Raw genomic sequence first — 16198 nt, forward strand, 5'->3', positions numbered from 1 at the left:
CTCAATTAAATGCATAAAATATGCTAAAAATATAAATATCATAGTTTTTACAAGGGCATTCTTAAAAGAGTATAATTTCATATCTAGAGAACAAACCTCTTGCACTTCTATAAATATCCAATATACATTTGTGTGAAGTGGCAAATTCTGTATGCAAATTATATCTTTGTATACACAAGTGTTTATCTTTATGTGAAGTTGCTAATTCTATATGCAAATCTACAGAATTTCTTCTTAGTATATTTGGCACAGCTTTGGTGTGTGTGTGTGTGTAATTAAGTCTAGTACTTCGAGAGAAAACAGGCAAAATCACCATGCAATTAAATTATCTGAAGAAGCAAGGGGTCTGGTAACAAAACTCCCAAACATAATCATCAATAAATCAATGTGTATAACATAAGAGTAATTTTATTCCATATTATGTAGCTCAATACATAACAGCAACAATTTGAAATGTTTTTGAATTACTCTTGTATGTCTTCGTGAGTAAAGTCGCTCAGTCGCGTCCGACTCTTTGTGACCCCATGAACTGTAGCCTTCCAGGCTCCTCTGTCCATGGCATTTTCCAGGCAATAGTACTGGAGTGGATTGCCACTTCCTTCTCCAGGGGATCTTCCCAACCCAGAGATTGAACCCGGGTCTCCCGCATTGTAGACAGACGCTTTACCATCTGAGCCACGAGGGAAGTCCTTAGTTTCAGGTTAAGGTTCTAAATTATCAGTAAGTGAAAACAAATGACAATTAGGCATACTGAAGAATAGCTCAATCAACTTTTTTCTCTATAGAAAATTATATTATGATATTATCATTATTCGAAGAGAAGATCAAGAGTGTTCAGCCAGAAAACTGTAGGAAAGAGACTAGCATAGAGGATATTAGACAACTAATAAATTATTATTTCCTTGAATTTTTATGTTATATTTGTCAGCTTTTAAAATATGCTATTTGTTATCTTTTTACTGAACATATATATATATAAAATTTATGAATATAATGCATATATTTAATTCATATATATAATATATAATTTTGCATTTGTGATTTTGGTTTTTTGTTTATACTTTTTAGAACTTCACCCTAATTTTTTATCCCCACAAAACCTATATCTCTAGACCATAGCACAGCCCTGGTAGACATTAAGCTTTGGTGTAGTAGTCTGTATTTTAGACACTCTTGGTAGAGGTTTTATTCTTTCTTCTCAAGGTAGTTAATTGTTGTGTAAGGTAGTTAAGGTTGTGTAAGGTAATCTATGCAACAGGAAGATATGAAAAGAATTATCTATTAGAGAAAGAAAGTTGAGTTAACAAGAGATCCTGGTTCTTGTTAAACTGAGTGGTGATTATTGGATGAAAATTTGGCTTAAAGGTCAACATTCAGAAAACTAAGATTATGGCATCCAGTCCCACCACTTCATGGCAAATAGATGGGGAAAGAGTGGAAACAGTGGCAAACTTCATTTTTGGGGGCTCCAAAATCACTGCAGATGGTGACTGCAGCCATGAAATTAAAAGATGCTTACTCCTTGGAAGGAAATTTATGACCAAGCTAGACAGCATATTAAAAAGCACAGACATTACTTTGCCAACAAAGGTCTGCCTAGTCAAGGCTATGGTTTTTCCAGTAGTCATGTATGGATGTGAGAGTTGGACTATAATGAAAGCTAAGCCCCCCAGAATTGATGCTTTTGAACTGTGGTGTTGGAGAAGACTCTTGAGAGTCCCTTGGACTGCAAAGCTATCTGATCAGTCCATCCTAAAGGAGATTGGTCCTGAGCATTCATTGGAAGGACTGATGCTGAGGCTGAAACACCAATAATTTGGCTACCTGATGCGGAGTTGGTGATGGACAGGGAGGCTTGGCGTGCTGCAATTCATGGGGTCGCAAAGAGTTGGAACAACTGAGCAACTGAACTGAATTGATCTGAAGAGCTGACTCATTTGAAAAGACCTTGATGCTGGGAAAGATTGAAGGTGGGAGAAGGGGATGGCAGAGGATAAGATGGTTGGATAGCATCACCGACTCAATGGAGACGAGTTTGGGTGGACTCCAGGAGTTGGCGATGGACAGGGAGGCCTGGCGTGCTGCAGTCCATGGGATCACAAAGAATCGGACACGATTGAGCGACTGCACTGAACTGAATTATTGGATGAACTAATCATATGTGATATATTTTAACAATTACTTACTCAGAAATCAAAGCAGAACTCTGTGACTCAAAATCTATTTTTATTTTCTTTCTAGCCATGAATCATACTCTCCTCAGACAACCCAGGTTTTGTCCATAATCTCTGTCTTTTGTCAATGTAAGCTTTCTCCAATATCCCCTCCTCCATGACCTATGGTTTCTTTGCCTTGGTAGACATTCTCCTGCAAGTAATCTCACTTTATTTCATATCAGTCAGGCAAAGTATGGCTCCTTTACAAATTTCCACACAATGTCCATTCATCCCATACATTTAAAGAATCACCTTGGGGGGGAAAAAAAAAGGGACATTGACCAGTTGTAATTCTAGTTTGTTCTTTCACTTGAGTGTTTTTTAAAATGAAAATTCTTTGATACGTTCTAAGTAGTAACATGGTTCAATGAAGAATTAATGGAGCACCCTGTTTTAAAGTCCTGCTGTGGAAATCTGCTTTTTCCCATTACACCAGACATAGTGGGAGGAAATCTGTGGTTTGGCTCAGGGACATTGTTCTGGAATTTCAGCTTCCAATGTGTACTTTTCTTGAGCCACCAGGAAGGTAACACTAAAGCTCATAAATGATTCTCTTACTTATTCCTTATCTAGAACTAACCTTTACTGTGTTGATTTTCTGGTCAACTCAATAATTTGACTCAAATCTCTGATTTGTTTCAGATGGATAAAGTCATCAGTCACCAGATATGAATGGAAACAGAGCTTACTATATTCATAAACTAGTTAAGGTGAACCAGAAGTAGGGCCTTTTTGGGTGGTTCCACAATTCAGAGTAATGGATGAATTTTCTTTTGCTGTGAGATGAGATGAAAATAAATTTCTGGATTTATTTAAACTTAATTTATGGAAAATAAATTTACTGAAAGAGAGAAAATAAGTTTCCTGCTGAACTTAGAAGTTCAATCTCCTTTAAAAAATAAACTTTTATGGTAATATTTTCCACAGACATGCAATAGATACTGTAAAATAGCTATTTTAGTCTAGCCTCTTTCTGTGTAAAAGTGTTATGTATGGGTATGTTTGTGATTATGATGTGACATAGGAATATGTTACAATAGAACTTGTCCACGGATTTCCATTCTCTTCACATTTAGTACAGGCCTAGACCTCTTAACTCATGGAATGGATACTATTTCTGAACCAAACTAATTCTTTAGTGAGTGAGTTTCATTTCCAATATAAAACACCTTCTGATGAGCCAGTTACAAAGGCCTAAAGGAGGACATACATCAAGAGTTGAGTTTGCTGAAGCTACTACATGGGACATTTTGTGTGATGCATGGGTTGTATATGCATTTCTCATGAACACATATCTAGAGAAGGGGGTAGTTATATCATGACTTATATCATGAAGCTACTACATGGGACATCTTGTGTGATGCATGGGTTGTGTATGCATTTCTCATGAACACACATCTAGAGAAGGGGGTAGTTATATTATGACTTTTTAAAAGCTAGATGTATGGGACCTAATTAAACTTAAAAGCTTCTGCACAACAAAGGAAACTATAAGCAAGGTGAAAAGACAGCCTTCAGAATGGGAGAAAATAATAGCAAATGAAGCAACTGACAAACAACTAATCTCAAAAATATACAAGCAACTCCTACAGCTCAATTCCAGAAAAATAAATGACCCAATCAAAAAATGGGCCAAAGAACTAAATAGACATTTCTCCAAAGAAGACATACAGATGGCTAACAAACACATGAAAAGATGCTCAACATCACTCATTATCAGAGAAATGCAAATCAAAACCACTATGAGGTACCATTTCATGCCAGTCAGAATGGCTGCGATCCAAAAGTCTACAAATAATAAATGCTGGAGAGGGTGTGGAGAAAAGGGAACCCTCTTACACTGTTGGTGGGAATGCAAACTAGTATAGCCACTATGGAGAACAGTGTGGAGATTCCTTAAAAAACTGGAAATAGCCTTATGATCCAGCAATCCCACTGCTGGGCATACACACTGAGGAAACCAGAATTGAAAGAGACACATGTACCCCAATGTTCATAGCAACACTGTTTATAATAGCCAGGACATGGAAGCAACCTAGATGTCCATCAGCAGATGAATGGATAAGAAATCAGTGGTACATATACACAATGGAGTATTACTCAGCCATTAAAAAGAATACATTTGAATCAGTTCTAATGAGGTGGATGAAACTGGAGCCTATTATACAGAGTGAAGTAAGCCAGAAAGAAAAACACCAACACAGTATACTAACGCATATATGTGGAATTTAGAAAGATGGTAACAATAACCCTGTACACGAGACAGCAAAAGAGACACTGATGTATAGAACAGTCTTTTGGACTCTGTGGGAGAGGGAGAGGGTGGGATGATTTGGGAGAATGGCATTTAAATATGTATAATATCATATATGAAACAAGCCACCAGTCCAGGTTGGATGCATGATACTGGATGATTTGGGCTGGTGCACTGGGACGACCCAGAGGGAGGGTATGGGGAGGGAGGAGGGAGGAGGGTTCAGGATGGGGAACACATGTATATCTGTGGCAGATTCATTTTGATATATGGCAAAACCAGTACAATATTGTAAAGTTAAATAAAATAAAATAAAAAATAAATAAAAGCTAGATGTAACAGTTCTAAGGCTCTTTTTCAATACTCTTGAAGTGTGTTGTTTTAAAGTAACAGCTTAGTTTGCTTGGACATACAAATTAAATGCAATATTAAAGAGACCACATTTATATTTCATTTATCTGGAACTAGTGACTTATGTGCATGGTATATAACTAAATACATTCGTTTGTTATTTATATAATAGGATCATTTCTGCTGAGATTCATTGTCAACTGAAAGTCATTTGAGGCAACCCTTGGTCAGATGAAAACAGAACAAAGAGAGAAAACCGTTTTCATGTGGTTTATATAGATTTCTAGCTCTTCTCTTAGTAAGTATATTTATTTTTTGTGATTTAAAATCAACATTAGATAATGTTTACTCCATACTCTATTCTTCTACTCCTCTCATGGGAACCTATATGCATTAAATAGCTATTGGGGAACTTGACACCCAGAGAGAACTACTATTTTTTTTAAGGATGGAAAAAGTATCATTTATCTATAAATTTCTTTATTATCTGCTTACATTTTTTGCTTGAAATTACTGCAACAAGATTTAGTAATGATTCAAACATATACTTATTTCTAAGCAAAATATCCACCATTAACACAACTGTTAGCAAATTAGCCAGAAAAAACTAGATTATGTTTTAAGTGTCTTAACTCTGTTTTTTTAAGAAGTTGGAACAGATGTTCTACTTTTCAAAAGGTCATGATTTAGTCTGTGGCTATTACCTTATATATACTTGTACTTTTTCTTCTAATTACATTATTTTTTATCAGTACTGTGTCTCTTTGGCTTTGATTACATTAATCCATCGGACTTTGGATTCTGCCTTAGCCCAATATTTTTTTTTGGCCAAATATCTCTCATTTCCTCTGTCCTAAAGGTCAGTTCTCCAAGAACATTTTGACTTGTTTTCTGGCCATGACTTTGATGACTTGGCTCTCTTTTCTATAATCCCAGGGAGAAAATAACTGTAGCAAAGACTGTTTCAGTGTCTCACACCTCCTGGAGTTTCACAAGGTTGCTGAAGTTACGAGAAGTGGAGAGAGAGATTTTAATTAGGAAAAAGTCTGGGAAAATACATGCCCTTTGTGAGCATTTTGGTATGAAGATGAAGAAAGAGTATCCAGCCTTGGTTCTGACAAAGAATCCAGAATACATTTTGTCAATTAAACAGTTAAAGTAGGTATTGACCCTGCATAGTCAGAACTCACCCATGTGTCAAATCCATAGCTCATGGGCACAATTGTCCAGGCTTATAGGATTTTCATATGGCTAGTCAAATATTTCTAATCAATAGACTAGACCCGCAAGTGGACCCCGCAGCTGTGAATGGGCTACTTACAAAGGAGTCACTACCTCTGTTTACCCCCCTAATAGTAGACAGGGTAGACAGGGATCAAGATCCCTAGAGTAGACAGGGATCAAGACCATCCCCATATAAAGAAATGCAAAAAAGCAAAATGGCTGTCTGGGCAGGCCTTACAAATAGCTGTGAAAAGAAGAGAAGCAAAAAGCAAAGGAGAAAAGGAAAGATATAAGCATCTGAATGCAGAGTTCCAAAGAATAGCAAGAAGAGATAAGAAAGCCTTCCTCAGTGATCAATGCAAAGAAATAGAGGAAAACAACAGAATGGGAAAGACTAGAGATCTCTTCAAGAAAATTAGAGATACCAAGGGAACATTTCATGCAAAGATGGGCTTGATAAAGGACAGAAATGGTATGGACCTAACAGAAGCAGAAGATATAAGAAGAGGTGCCAAGAATACACAGAAGAACTATATAAAAAAGATCTTCATGACCCAGATAATTACGATGGTGTAATCACTGACCTAGAGCCAGGCATCCTGGAATGTGAAGTCAAGTGGGCCTTAGAAAACATCACTACGAACAAAGCTAGTGGAGATGATGGAATTCCAGTTGAACTATTTCAAATCCTGAAAGATGATGCTGTGAAAGTGCTGCACTCAATATGTCAGCAAATTTGGCAAACTCAGCAGTGGCCACAGGACTGGAAAAGGTCAGTTTTCATTCCAATCTCAAAGAAAGGTAATGCCAAAGAATGCTCAAACTACTGCACAATTGCACTCATCTCACATGCTAGTAAAGTAATGCTCAAAATTCTCCAAGCCAGGCTTCAGCAATGCATGAACCATGAACTTCCAGATGTTCAAGCTGGTTTTAGAAAAGGCAGACGAACCAGAGATCAAATTGCCAACATCCGCTGGATCATGGAAAAAGCAAGAGAGTTCCAGAAAAACATGTATCTCTGCTTGATTAACTATGCCAAAGCCTTTGACTGTGTGGATCACAATAAACTGTGGAAAATTCTGAAAGAGATGGGAATACTAGACCACCTGATCTGCCTCTTGAGAAATCTGTATGCAGGTCAGGAAGCAACAGTTAGAACTGGACATGGAACAACAGACTGGTTCCAAATAGGAAAAGGAGTTCGTCAAGGCTGTATATTGTCACCCTGCTTATTTAACTTATATGCAGAGTACATCATGAGAAACCCTGGGCTGGAAGAAGCACAAGCTGGAATTAAGATTGCTGGGAGAAATATAAATAACCTCAGATATGCAGATGACACCACCCTTATGGCAGAAAGTGAAGAGGAACTAAAAAGCCTCTTGATGAAAGTGAAAGTGGAGAGTGAAAAAGTTGACTTAAAGCTCAACATTCAGAAAACGAAGATCATGGCATCTGGTCCCACCACTTCATGGGAAATAGATGGGGAAACAGTGGAAACAGTGTCAGACTTTATTTTGGGGGGCTCCAAAAAAACTGCAGATGGTGACTGCAGCCATGAAATTAAAAGACACTCCTTGGAAGGAAAGTTATGACCAACCTAGATAGCATATTCAAAAGCAGAGACATTACTTTGCCAACAAAGGTTTGTCTAGTCAAGGCTATGGTTTTTCCAGTGGTCATGTATGGATGTGAGAGTTGGACTGTGAAGAAGGCTGAGCACCAAAGAATTGATGCTTTTGAACTGTGGTGTTGGAGAAGACTCTTGAGAGTCCCTTGGTCTGCAAGGAGTTCCAACCAGTCCATTCTAGAGGAGATCAGCCCTGGGTGTTCTTTGGAAGGAATGATGCTAAAGCTGAAACTCCAGTACTTTGGCCACCTCATGCGAAGAGTTGACTCATTGGAAAAAACTCTGATGCTGGGAGGATTGGGGCAGGAGGAGAAGGGGACGACAGAGGATGAGATGGCTGGATGGTATCACTGACTCGATGGACGTGAGTCTGAGTGAACTCCAGGAGTTGTTGATGGACAGGGAGGCCTGGCTTGCTGCGATTCAAGGGGTTGCAAAGAGTAGGAAACGACTGAGCAACCGAACTGAACTGAACTGAACTGAACTGAACTCACTCATCTGTCACTGGTGATCTATGGGCTTTGGGAGCTTCTGGAGTATTTCACAGTCTTCATAATTTTGAAGAAAGAATGAAATTATTATGATTATTATTATTTGGTTGTTGTTCTTTTCTCCTGTCAACACAATTATTTACTTTCTTTTTTTTCACTATTTTTTAAATTAATTAATTATTATTTTTTTTTAACTTTACATTATTGTAATGGTTTTGCCATACATCAAAATGCATCCACCACGAGTGTACACGTGTTCCCCATCTTGAACCCCCTTCCCCTCTCCTCCCCATACCATTCCTCTGGGTCATCCCAGTGCACCAGCCCCAAGCTTCCTGTATCCTGCATCGAACCTGGACTCGCGATTTGTTTCTTATATGATATTATACATGTTTTAATGCCATTCTCCCAAATCATCCCCCCCTACCTCTCCCACAGAGTCCAAAAGAGTGTTCTATACATCTGTGTCTCTTATTTACTCTTTCAAAAGTATCTTGACTTTTTAATTTTATTTTTTATTATTTTTAAAATTAACCTATAAGAGACACTGATGTATAGAACAGTCTTATGAACTCTGTGGGAGAGGGAGAGGGTGGGAAGATTTGGGAGAATGGCATTGAAACATGTAAAATATCATGTATGAAATGAGATGCCAGTCCAGGTTCGATGCACGATACTGGATGCTTGGGGCTAGTGCACTGGGACGACCCAGAGGGATGGTATGGGGAGGGAGGAGGGAGGAGGGTTCCGGATGGGGAACACATGTATACCTGTGGTGGATTCAATTTGATATTTGGCAAAACTAATACAATTATGTAAAGTTTAAAAATAAAATAAAATTAATTTTAAAAAAATAAATAAAATTAACCTATAATTTACAATATTATATTAGTTTCAGATGTACAACAAGTGATTCAATATTTTATAGATTATACTCAAAGTTATTAAAAAATATTGGCTGCATATTACATCCTTGTATATTATTCATTTTATATGTAGTAGTGTGTACTTCTTAATTGCATACCTCTATCTTGCCTATCAACTGATGAATGGATAAAGAAGATGTGGCATATCAGTATAGAATGGAATAATCAGATCAGATCAGATCAGTCGCTCAGTCGTGTCCGACTCTTTTCGACCCCATGAATCACAGCACGCCAGGCCTCCCTGTCCATCACCAACTCCTGGAGTTCACTCAGACTCATGTCCATCGAGTCAGTGATGCCATCCAGCCATCTCATCCTCTGGCGTCCCTTTCTCCTCCTGCCCCCAATCCCTCCCAGCATCAGAGTCTTTTCCAATGAGTCAACTCTTCACATCAGGTGGCCAAAGTACTGGAGTTTCAGCTTTAGCATCATTCCTTCTAAAGAAAGTTTTGCTATTTGCAATAACATAGATGGATCTGGAGGGTATTATGCTAACTGAAAGAAGTCAGACAGAGAACCTAGACTTTTTCTAAGGCACAATTAGGGATTTTTTTTCTTTCTTCCTACGAGTCATGCCCACATCTGTATGTGTGTCTAGCCTCATTGTACATTTATTCGTTGTTTACACATGTGCCCACACTCATCACACCATACGAAATGAGTGCTATATTCATTTCTATATTCCCAAAGCCTTTCTGGCTCAAAAGCCTGGATATTAATAAGTGTTCAACATTATATGTTGATTAAATTAATTATAACAATGTCTGAACTTATTTGCTTACAAGAGGGATGGGGCATATGTAAACCTATGGTTGATTCATGCTGATGTGTGGTAGAAACCAACACAATATTATAAAGCAATTATCCTTCAAAGTAATTAGCCTCCAATTAAAATAAATAAATTTATGTTAAAAAAAGAAAAAGATAAAAAAATAAGCTTCTAACTTATCTAATAATACTGCTATTCCATAAATGTGATACATATTAAAATGCTGATGTCACTAAAAATTATTTCAAAACACATTTCAGTTCCTACTTAATGTTTGGAATTTGTCTTTGTAGTGCTATTTCTTCTTTGGTGTTTATTTTTCTTGTAGGAAAAACTATAGATTGAAAACAAGCTCCTAGAATAACATGTTTATCTTTTGGGATTATTCAATAGAATATTTTAAAAAAAATCCTTTATGGCTAAACTATACTTTTTAAACTCTAACTGTGCTCATTCAGTGTTAGTTACATGAATAAATTATTGGCACAGACAAAAGCACTTCCTATTTAATTCAACAATTGAATTTCATATTTTTAGGTTTAGAATGAAATGATATACTAATGCTTAATTTTTCAAGTACATGCCTTGAGTATAGTTATACTGCTAGAGACTGAATAAACAAAATGAAGATCCTGAGCAGATGCCTGAACAGGCACTCCTTCCAAGGGCAAATCCTTCTAAGTTATTATATTGATTTAATCTGCATTCAAATTGCTAAGAATTTTGGCAGTGTATTTTCATTTAATGATTTGTTATAAAGTAGAGAATGAATAGACATGTGCAGACTCAAGTGTGAAGCTTAATTGTAAAATATTTATTGACTTTAATAACCATATTAATAACAATATAAAAGAAAAACAACGAGAATAAATCATGGTTTAGCATTATTTCTTAAATCCAAAATAATTTGTTTGATTGTGAATTGCTTGTGAATCTTCATGAATTTCGTTTTATTCAGTATACAAATTCATTTTATGCTTTTGCCAATTTTATCCTGTTGAACTTAAATTCTTAAATTTTGAGTTGTAAAGAAGTTTTAATTTAAATGAGAAGTAGTTGTGTTGATTCATATTAACCATATGGTTAATGTTTGTTGCTTAATCTGTGATATATGTTTAATTTGTGATATATTTATTATTCTAACCATCTGACTGCTTAAAATAAAAATAGAAATAAAAAAAACTTGCATTATGTGTTTTGGCATTCTTGACAATAACCAAATCTACCTTGGGTTCTACTGAAAATTTTGATTGTCAGTAATATTTGTATTCTCATTTGTTACCACGTTTTACCAAATGCTGTACATGTAGCTGTTGCTTATAGCTTTTAGGAGTTAAGAACATATGAGTGTTCTGTAGAGTACACACATTTAAATTACATACATATTCAGTGGATTGCACTCATTCTAAGGTAAACCTTGTCTGTAGTAGTATATGTATTCATAAGTGGAGTGGATAATGGATTTTTCTTTTCAGGAACTTACTTCATTGTGCTAGTGTTGAGGAAATATGCTGCAGAAAACATGTCTCTGTTGTATGGCATGGAAGATGAAACAAGCACAGGGCTAACTATTTAACAGGTGCTCAAATATTTTATAAATGAATGAAAGGAGGAAACATGAATAATAAATAGAGCTGAGATACATAGTGGAAATATACTAGGCTCCTGACTCTGGTAGAGAGACAGAAATCAACCTCTTCTTTCTTTTTCCTCCTCCAAGAGATTAAGATTAAAGTCAAAGAGGAGAAATAGAAATATTAAATCATTAAACAGTTAAAAGGAATAAATAAAATCACAACAATAAGTATTATTTATTTGGAATCTACAATGTGTGCCTGGAACTACACATTTAATCCTCAAAGACCTCTTTGTGACTCCCTCTAGTATTGTCCATTTTGTTGAATTTTGGAAGGTTGAAGATATTTCTTTGCCCTGGTTAACACTGTACTTTTATTAGACCTGGAAACACATTGAGGTCTGTCCGTCCAGGGCACTCCTATAATATTGCTTCCTTTCTTCACAAACCACCTGAGCCTATATTTATGAGTTAATTTGTTAACTATAACTAATATACTCTTAAGAGAATACTGCTTTTGAGTTGATTCATTTCCTGGTTCTATAATTATTCAGAACTGGAGGTAGATATAACCATTTTTCTGCTTTGACACTGCAAATAGAAAACAGACAAAGCAGTTACATGGGGGAACCACTGGACTCTTAAGTTTCAAGGAAAGAATGGATTCAAAGAGTGCATGAGAGCAGTATGTACTCAAGTAGTCATAGAATTATAAGCATAACATAACCCAGCAGGGCATTTTGCAGAAGGATAAGTTGACTCAGTCTTTCTAGTATTTTTTTTTAAATCTTAAGAAATAGAAAGCTTAATTTTATTTTATTAATTTCTTAAAATTCTCAGAATCATGAATTATATTGCTTAGTTCTTAAATTATTAAGAAATTTGGCTTAATTGAAATAAATATCTTCCTTTCCTAATGACTATACACACAATAAGAAGATGATTATATGATTATTGTTATCAATGGATAAAATCCATTGATTTATTATCAATGGGAAAAAAAAAAACTTGTGAAAAGATAAGAGCTGCTGAAAGAGATTCTACAAAGGCATTTGTAGTAACATAAGGATTTTGGAGCCTGTAGTGAAGGGTGAGGTTGTTCATTTTGAGGCTGTTTCATTGTGGTACTGAAAGCAACGGGCAAACTGTTTAGGTGTGACTGAAAATAATTGGACCTTGTCTATATGTGGCTAAATTAATTTTAAGAAAATATTCATCTCAATATATCACAAAGAAGATGCCATTCAAGGTGCAAGAAATAGTCCAGAGATTTTATATGCTTTTTGTTTGCATGCATGAGTAATACACTTCAAGAATAAAGCTACTCAGTTAATTGGAGAGTGGATCTGGTAGGGTAGAAATGGGAACAAATGCCTCAGAATGAACTAAATAAGTTTGGAAAATTTCACTAGGGAAAAGAACATTTTTATTGTAAATGGTCTCCCACAGTTTCTTGTGATCCACAGAGTCAAGGTTTATACAATAGTCAATAAAGCAGAAATAGATATTTTTCTGAAACTCCCTTCCTTTCTCCATGATCCAGTGAATGTTGGCAATTTGATTTCTGGTTACTCTGCCTCTTCTAAACTCAGCTTGTACATCTGAAAGTTCTCAGTTCACATACTGCTGAAGCCCAGCTTGAAGGATTTTAAGCATATGCTCAGTCACTCAGCCACGTCTGACTCTTTGTGACCCCATGGACTGTAGCCTGTCAGGCTCCTCTGTCCATGTGATTCTCCAGGCAAGAATAGTGGATTGTGTTGCTGTTTCCTACTCATAATCTTGCTATTAATAGCATGTGAAATGAATGTAGTATTATGGTAGCTGGAAGAATCTTTGGCAATGCCCTTCTTTGGAATTAGAATGAAAACTGACCTTTTCTGCTGAGTCTTCCAAATTTGCTGACATACTGAGTGCAGCATTTTAACAACATCATCTTTCAGGATTTTAAGTAGCTCAGCTGAAATTCTATCACCTCCACAAGCTTGTTCACAATAATGCTTCCTAAGGCCCACTGGACTTCACACTACAGGATGTCTGGCTCTAGATGAATGACCACAATATAATGGCTATCTGTGTCATTACAACCTTTCCTGTATAGTTCTTCTGTGTATTCTTGCCACCTCTTCTTAATTTATTCTACTTTTTTTTAGATCCTTACCATTTCTGACCTTTATTTTGCCCAGCCTTATATGAAATGTTCCCTTGATATCTCCAATTTTCTTGAAGAGATCTCTAGTCTTTCCCATCCTGTTGTTTTCCTCTATTTCTTTGCATTGCTCATTTAGGAAAGCCTTCTTATCTTCCCTTGCTATTCTTTGGAACTCTGCATCAAATTACGTATATCGTTCCCTTTTTCCATTGCCATTTGCTTCTTTTCTCTCCTCAGCTATTTGTAAAGCCTCCTTAGACAATCATTTTGTCTTCTTGCATTTCTTTCTCTTTGAGTGGTTTTGGTCACTGCCTCCTGTACAATGTGACAAACCTCCATCCATAGTTCTTCACTCTGTCTACCAGATGTAATTCCTTGAATCTATTTGAATTAAGTCATCCATTTCTGTCCATTTTAGTTCACTGATTCCTATGATGTCAATGTTCAATACTTTGGCCACCTGGGAAGAGCTGACTCAATGGAAAAGACCTTGATGCTGGGGAAGACTGAGTATCAGAGAGAAAGGGGCTGACAAACGATGCTTGGTTGAACGGCATCACTGACTCAATGAACAGGAATTTGAGCAAACTCCAGAAGATAGTGAAGGACAGTGAAGCATGGAGTGCTGTAGTGCATGCGATTGAAAGAGTGGGACGTGACTATCAACTGAACAACCACCCCTGTAATGAAATACCTATAATGAAAAGGAAACTTTTTTAGAAGGTGTTTTAGATCTTTATAGAAATGGTCAAATTCAGCTTCTTTGGTATCAGTAAGTGTGGTATAGACTTGAATTACTGTGATGTGGAATGGTTTTCCTTGGGAATGAAGTGAAGTGAAAGTTAGTTGTAAAGTCGTGTCCAACTTTTTGTGATCCCATGGTCTGTAGCCTGTCCAGCTCCTCTGTCCACAGAATTCTCCAGGCAAGAGTACTGGAGTGGGTTGCCATTTCTTTCTTCAGGGGAATGAATCTAGGTTATTTTGGCTTATTGAGACTGAACCCCAGTATTGCAGTTCAGACGCTTTTGTTGACTATGAGGACTACTCCATTTCTTTTAAGGGATGCTTGCCCTCCATAGTAGATATAAAGATCATCTGAATTAAACGTGCCCATTCCTGCCTGTTTTGGTTCACTGATTCCTGGGATGTAGATGTTCACTTTTTCCATCTCCTGCTTGACAACTTCCAATTTATCCTGATTTATGGACCTAAACTTCCGGATTCCTATGCAATATTGTTTTTTACTGTGTGGGATTTTACTTTCACCCATCAGACACATTCACAGCTAAGCATCACTTCCAATTTGGCCCAGCCATTCTTATGGAGCTATTAGTAAGTGCCCTCTGCTCCTCCCCAGTAACATATTGGATACCTTATGACCTGGGGGGCTCATCTTCTAGGGTCACATATTTTTGACTTTTCATACTGTCCATGGGTTACTCCAGGAAAAGTACTGGAGTAGGTATTCTTCCTTCTTCTCCAGGGGATCTTTCCAAGTCAAGGGTCAAACTCTTTTTTTTTTTTTTTTTTGTCAGAACTCTTTACTATGGCTCATCCATCTTTGGTGGCCCTACGTGGCATGGCTCATAGCTTCACTGAGTTATGCAAGGTCCTTCACCATGACAGGGCTGTGATCCATGATTACTTAAACCATACAGATGCAATTTGTTTACCGATATTGATCTAAGCCAGAGTTTCAAGTTGTGTTTCCTGCAAAATCTGTGATTTCTTGTATTGGCATATTTACATTAAAGTCTGGACTTAAATGTATATTTGAAACAATTCAGAATCCTTCCAGATAGTATATTTTCTCCTGTTCTTTAATTGTTGTTTGTCTAAAAGTTATCCAATGACAATAATAGTAGCAATTCAGTTTTTGAATCTTGACAAAGGATTCAGCTTAGTTCATAAAAACACTATCTTTGTCTTTGTTCTCATTTTATCATTTTGCATTACAAGAACAGACACATACATCAATTAGTGTAAGTAGTGGTGCATATGGATGAAACACAACTGACATTTGGTGAGCATACACCCCAGCTAGAAGGAGCATATGTAAGTGGGTATACTAAAGCAGTGCTGCTCAAATTCAGCCTGCTTAGAAGTTTCCTGGGGATATTGTTAAAATGCGTATTCTGATTTGGCAAGTCTAGAGTGGTGGCCTGAGATGCAGCATTTTTAACGTTTTCAGATGTAACTGATGCTATTGGTCCTTGGATTACAGTTTGAATTACAAGATCCGTCTACTAACCACAACCTTTCACAATGTTATAAACATTAGTGGTGGTTTAGTGCCAAGTTGTGTCCAACTCTTGCCACCCCATGGACTGTAGCCTGCCAGGCTCCTCAGTCTATGGAATTTTCCAAGCAAGAATAGTGGAGTCGATTGATATTTCGTTCTCCAGGAGATCTTTCCAATGCATGGATTAAACCCCAGTCTCCTTCATTGCAGATGGATAAACATTAGTAGTTGTTTTAAAGGAATGGAGAGTTAGCTTGTTAAGTGTAGGTTTATTTAAGGGAACTTCTCCTTAAGGGACTTCCCTGGTGGCTCAGATGGTTAAGCGTCTGTCTACAATGCAGGAGACCTGGGTTCGATCCCTGGG

This window comes from Bos mutus, chromosome 15 (assembly GCF_027580195.1).
Source record: "Bos mutus isolate GX-2022 chromosome 15, NWIPB_WYAK_1.1, whole genome shotgun sequence".
Classification (NCBI taxonomy): Eukaryota; Metazoa; Chordata; class Mammalia; order Artiodactyla; family Bovidae; genus Bos; species Bos mutus.